The 7,076-nt window shown below is 30.7% G+C and overlaps 1 long non-coding RNA gene across 3 annotated transcripts; it reads right to left on the reverse strand.

The window, feature by feature from the left end:
• Positions 1–308: 308 nt before the first annotated feature.
• On the reverse strand, positions 309–5,079 carry LOC145799188 (uncharacterized). Of its 3 annotated transcripts, XR_014341206.1 has the most exons (5): positions 4,863–5,079; positions 2,103–2,226; positions 1,963–2,011; positions 1,056–1,205; positions 309–380 (listed from the first exon to the last, which is right to left on the reverse strand). It is a non-coding gene; the product is annotated as an uncharacterized LOC145799188 (long non-coding RNA). The 3 variants fall into 3 exon arrangements; XR_014341207.1 differs by lacking the exon at positions 4,863–5,079 and having other exon boundaries at positions 309–371; positions 2,103–2,422; XR_014341205.1 differs by lacking the exon at positions 4,863–5,079 and having other exon boundaries at positions 2,103–2,422.
• Between the last annotated feature and the right edge of the window lie 1,997 nt (positions 5,080–7,076).

Consider the following 7,076-nt stretch of genomic DNA (forward strand, 5'->3'; position numbering starts at 1 on the left):
AGTGAGAGGAACTGGTAAGACTATAATAATCGCCGAAGTCTTTCCTGTTGCATCTATCTCATCTCACTATACATTTTAGTCAGTAAAACATACATAAGGCCAAAATGTTACTGTTACCAAAGTGATGACAATTGATCAATTCAGATAAATGTCAAGGAACTGAGATAGTGGCAGCATATAAGCAGAGCACAGTTTCAATAAAAACAAGTAATCATAGAAGCAGGAATCATAATCAATTGATGATATTTAAGAACCAAACCACATAAGAACTAACTAATAGCTAAGGAAATGAAAGCGACCAAGAGTTCATTAGATACAAACCTTTAAATCTGGTAATTCAACTACACATGCGCATTCAACAACTTCAACCCCTGCGCGTTCTGACCAAAAAAAATTAAATCAGTCACAATATATTCTGGTTTACACGATATACATATATATATATATATATATATATTTCCAGTAGCAAGGGCAGTATCAGTCGCTACACATGCATACATAATGCATACTATATGGTTTCGAAAATTTAATTGAAGAGGTATGCTCAATAAATAAAATACACAAGTATGCAACATCAAATTCCATATTAATTCAGTCCTGAGAAATAGGAGCAAAACATTCATTTTGTTAAATGGGCAAAATGCATGAATTAAGAAGGAGAAAGTCTATAACAAACATATGGTAAATTTTGTTATTTGGCTAACCAAACAACCTAACCAACATGATTGACGCTGAACACCTTTGACTCAAGGTAAATTGGATAACAGCCTCTTCAATCCTTTTTTTTTTTTTTTTAAAGGTTGGCATAGTATTTGTCCTTCACCCAGATCCAAATAGCCCAAGTTGTAGCCCTTGTCCAGGTAACCCTTCATTGGGTCCCTGTGTTCAATGACTAATAAACAGGTGGTTCGTTTTCTCACTACATATGGAATTGTTTATATCCATGAGTCAAAGCATTTTCCACATAAAAATTTTAAAATATAGGAAAAATAAAAAGAGGACAGTGCTTTTACTGGGGCTCATAAAGCTAATACAAATGATTTACAAGTGAGTACCCAGTAAATTCATTGCTGCACAGAGGGTTCCACCAGTGGCAATCAAATCATCAACCACCAAAGCACGTTCATCAGGCTCAACTGCTCCAACATGCATCTCTAGACAATCCGTTCCATATTCCAAGATATATTTTTCTGAAATAACTTCGTCTGTCCAAAACCACCCCAAAAAAAAAAAAAAAAAACACACGCACACACACACACACACAACTTACTTGTCATTATGGTAAACTCTGAATAGCTATAAGAATTAGAAATTGTGATCCCACAAGACACATAATATTTATACCCACCATCACACATCAAACGGAACATCAACAATGCATGCATGCACTTGCTAGTAGTGGTGGGCAGCTAAGTAACCATGATCAAGATGGTTTGATTGCAAAATATTTTGAAGCAAAGGGTTAAAGCAAGTTGGCAAATGGCAAACTGTGTAATGTATAGTACCATAACATGAAATATCTAGATAGACTTCAACTATATCGAAACAGACTAACTAAACAGGCAAACAACATTCTGTTGCACAACAGATAACAATAGATCAAAAAACAAAAAATTTGGACACAGTTTGTTAGTTCATGTTTGGTCAAGTCCAACAAATCTAGTTGAGACAGAGCTGATAGCAGTAACATTAAATGTCCAACATCATACGCTTTGCCAGTCATATGTCATAATATAATTCTAGAATATGCTATTAATCAGATTAAACAGTGATCTACAAAATAATCTTTAACAAGGTAATTCCTAAAGTTATGTATGCAGTTGTATTATCTGATGGCTGACAGCCCATTGGGCCGCGTTACACAATCCTCACCCCCCATCCACAGTGATAGTACACAAAAAATACCAACAAGCCTATATTAATAATGAAGAGAAAAGAAAAAATGAAGTTGCAGAACCATACAGAATCTGCAGCAGCCTGCAAAGTGACATGATCACCCCATTCACCATTCCTAATTTCCATCATATAACAAAAGAAGAATGTTAAATTTAGACCCAGAAAAACTAAATAACCAAATCAATGAAAAAGGAGTAGAAAAGTACTATCATGGGGCCCGTTCCCAAGGCAGAGTAATTGTTCAAGATCCAAATGCGATACTGCTCATATTTCATGATGAAATGTAATGCTGCATAGGGAACAATCCGAAGGACACTAGCTCCATTTCCTCTAAAAGAGATAATAAACATGAGTTTAAACAACATCGTCAAGTTTTTTTTTTCACAAGCACTTCTTCATGAATGAATGAATTAGTGGCCCACAATCTTCTCACATATTAAGGCTACACTTCTTCATGTTCTAGAATTTTCATCTCTTCGTTGCATTTTTTGTGTCCTTTTGCTAGTGAATGTCACTGTGGTCTAGTCTCTTGTAGGTTAGGATGGAATTTTATGGGTGATTTCACTTGTAACCACTTGAATCAATTAAAAATTTGCTTTTTGAATGGTGGCTTTAGCTCCAACAAACGAAAACCATTAACTTCAAAATTATGGCCTTTGTAACTTATCAACATGTGTATGTATTTATTGCCCCTATAAAAATATGGATGATCTACATGATTCTTTGCATTGATGTGTTTGTTCCATGCTGTGAGAAAGATTATCTATGATGCCTAAGAACTATTTTACTTGTGCCTTTGACATTAGGTGTGAAATTGTTCATGTTGCTATTGATGAATCTTCATGTTTCACTAGAAATTTCTTCGACCAAAATTGCAGTAGCATGTGTAGCCAAGCCTAACTTTACAGAGTTGTACAAACATGAATATGTTCATTCTTTGCGTTAAAGCCAGAGAGTTGCTAATTACAAACATACTAAATGTGCTATTCACTCATTATGCTTGACATATTTTATATCCAGGCATATTCCTAGAGTAACCTGATAAAAATTATAGAAATTCGTAATGATGGATCATGGGATCAACCTTTGGTAAGTTACATCCATAACAGAGTACAATGCCTTGACATAACATTGTTTTTTGATTGTATGAAACAAGTCTGCCCAACTTATTGGGACTTGACCAACTAATCTAATCACACATTTCAACAATGAGACATCTTGAGTTCGGACATTTTTTTTTTTTTGATCAGCTTGAGTTAGGACAATTGGGTGACACAACATAGTAGGAAACAGAATGAAAATATCTTTCTAATGTAACATATTACCATAGATTGCTATGATGGACTATATACAATTCTAAGATTTTTTGAGAAAGGTATTCTGTTGTTTGGATTCTTAAACCCCAATGTGCTGCTATGCTCTATGCTAGTCAGATTGTATTTATCTTACTCATTAACAAATTATCATTACATGCCAACAATAATAGACACCTTGAATTTGTTCCACAAAGAATTAATCTAATGATAGTAATGAATATATCTTCTCACAAATGTGGCATATTGACAGTGACTGCTAAAATTAGCTCCAAAGACTACAATTATGACTATTCTCTTTTATGTCATGCCTTAGATCCTACTGGAATTACAATTAATGTCAATACAAGCAAGATTTTAGATGGTGATGTAAATTAATGAAGAAAGAGGATCTAAAATTCAATAAAGTAAGATCATTGACCTTGTCACTTAGGAACATGAAGGAAGTAAACTATTTAAGAAATTGAACATGTAGATAGATATTGACAGTGAAAAATAAAAGAAATTGGAACATATCAATTTTCCTTGAGACCTTCAAGAGACAAAAGTCAAATCAGTTTGTAACAAAGTCTATGAAAGAAAATAGATAAACCCATTTGAAAAGAATACCCTAATGTTGCACATTTAATCATCTTAAGATTGCAGAAATGAAAGAGAGAGAAAGGTAATGTGGTTTTTTTTTTTTTTTTTTGAACCCAAGCATAGAACTTTCTAAGAAATTTCTCACATAGGGTGTGTGTTCCTTAATTGTAAGTGCAAATTCCTCATAACATTAACATGCAATAATACAGTTTCTAAACATCGTCAGCCCACAAATCTCCTATTGGAATTTCTTAACCCCAATTCAAAACATGCCTAACACTATAGTCTATAGCCCAAGTTTATCCACTGACCTTTAGGTTGATCTCAACCAATGGAAACTGTAAATAAACCATCTTGAACTCCCATATGAACAACACCATTCAAAGAACCAAATCTCAGCAAAAACTACTTCATCAAAACTCCTTCAAAAATAACAAAAAGATAACAATGCATTGAACCTAATTGACAACATTACTGTAATTCAATCATTCGTATAATACATACACACACACTCACAGATATATATGTATTTATTATAAACACATATATACTAGTCTATAGATACATATATATATATATATATATATATATATAACAGAGAAGAAGAAGTTAAGATGTGAAAAAAGATGAAGTCAAAACCTTTACCAAGGATAGATTGGGAAAGAATCAGAGTTATTCATCATCGACACAAATGTTTAAAAGGAAAAACCTAAAAATCTCTACACTACCAAAACATCGATAACACAAATGTTTCAAAACCCCAAAATCGAAACCATCTGTCAATCGAACAAACTAACCAAATACAAACTAATTGAATATAGATCCGAGTAGTTTCATAATTGAAAATGAATAAAAACAATTGAGATAGAATGCAAAATCAAAATGAGTATTGTGTAGCCATGGAAAATTCCTTATCTCAAGTCATTACGAAATGAATTAGGGCTTCGAATCATCAAATACTTGAATTCAAATGCAAAAATGGGAGAAATCGAACATGTTTAAGAAATGAAAGAGAGATTCAAGCTTCGAACAAGCACAACAAAGCCAGAGAGAGAAGATTAGAATCTTTACCAGAAATGAATTAGGCCTTTGAATCATCAGATACTTGAATTCAAATGCAAAAACGAAGAATCAACCACAATGAAAGAGAGATTCAAGCTTCGAACAAGAACAACAAAGCTAGAGAGAAAGATTTACAACATAATTATATAAAATCGGAACCCTGTGCTGAATATGAGGGCTCCATGTTGAATCTGTTGATTAGAACCTTAGAACAAAAGAGTAGGTTGATATTGTGTGAGAGAGAGAGAGTGACAGAGTCGAATGGTTTCCCTCATATTCAAAATAAGGATGCTTCTGTGGGAATATTAGATCTAACTATAAATTTTAAAATATATATAATCACACACTAATTAGAAAGTATAAATTTTAAAATATATATAATCACACACTAATTAGAAAGTGTAATTAAAAAATATATATATATATATATAATCACATTTAATTAAAAAGTGTCTTAAAAAATAAATACTATCACATTCAATTAAATTAAGTGTGATTAAAATATTAATTTGATTTTTTTATCACACTTTCATTAAAAGTCATGTTTTAATTTCCTTAAGTGTAATCTTTAAGCATATTTGTAGTAGTGAAACCTATATCAATAAAATTTCACTAATAATAATCATAATCATAAATATATACACACAGAAGGGGCATAAAAAACAGAGAACTCACCAGAAATTTCAAAAGGTTTTTGATTTCAAAAGACAAATTTGGGTAACTTCAATGGTGATTGGGAGCTGTGAGTAACTTCAATGGTGGTTCGGAGTTGACAAAATAAGGCTTCGTTTCAAAAACAGAAGACAAGGAGAAGGAGAAGAGACATGTATGTTTGTGAAATTCAATCTTGCTGGGGAATGGAAGAGTCGTCTCTCTCATTTATGGGTATGGGTAGAATAAAGACACGAATTGTATAGTATATTTTATATAAAAATCAAATTGAAATGTTTTATACAACCATACTATTTAGGAGTGTGATTAATATATATATATATATATATAATCACATTTATTTAAAAAGTGTGAAAAAGTTTGAATTACACAGGCCTCGTTTGGGAACAGGCTAATTTAGTAACTTTTTGGCTATTTGGCTAAAAAAGTAGGTAAGAAAAACTTATATGTTTGGAATGACTTTTTGGCTAATTATGAAAAGATGTGCAAAAAAGTAGGGAGAAAAGAGAATCTTTGACTTTTTGGTAAGAGTTGTTGGCTTTTTGGCTAAAAAGGTAACTTTTTGACTTTTTGGCTGAAAAGGTAAGTCCCCAAACGAAGTGACATAAAAAATAAATATTATCACACTCAATCTAATTAAGTGTGATTAAAAATTGGGGAATTGTATATTTTATATAAAAATCAATTTGGAATATTTTATACAATCACACCTATTTAGGGAGTGTGATTAAATATATATATATATGTATATATATATATATATATAATCACACTTATTTAAAAAGTGTGATTAAAAAGTAGTGATGTATTTATAATCACACTTTAATTAGAATGTGTGATTAAAAAATATATCTATAATCACACTCATTTAAAAAGTGTGATTAAAAAGTAGTAGTGTATATATATAATCACACTTTAATTAGAAGGTGTGATTAAAAAATATATAAATAATCACACTTATTTAAAAAGTGTGATTAAAAAGTAATATTGTATATATAATCGCAGTTTAATTAGAAGGTGTGATTAAAAATATATATAAATAATCACACTTTAATTAGAATGTGTGATTAAAAAATATATATATATATATATATATATATATAATCACACTCATTTAAAAAGTATGATTAAAAAGTTGTAGTGTATATATAATCACACTTTAATTAGAAGGTGTGATTAAAAAATATATAAATAATCACACTTTAATTAGAATGTGTGATTAATATATATATATATATAATCACACTTATTTAAAAAGTGTGATTAAAAAGTAATAGTGTATATATAATCACACTTTAATTAGAAGGTGTGATTAAAAAAAATGTATATATAATCACACTTAATTGAAAAGTGACATAAAAAATAAATATTATCACACTCAATCAAATTAAGTGAGATTAAAATATTAATCTAACTTTTTTTTATCACACTTTCAATAAAAGTGAGATTTTTTTTTTTTTTTGTCAAAGTGTGATCTTTAACTATTTTTGTAGTAGTGTGCACATACACACACGCACACTTATTACAATATCATGCCCTCTCAAAGGAGGG

The sequence above is a fragment of the Camellia sinensis genome, chromosome 9 (genome assembly GCF_055761805.1).
Source record: "Camellia sinensis isolate YWXY chromosome 9, ASM5576180v1, whole genome shotgun sequence".
Classification (NCBI taxonomy): domain Eukaryota; kingdom Viridiplantae; phylum Streptophyta; class Magnoliopsida; order Ericales; family Theaceae; genus Camellia; species Camellia sinensis.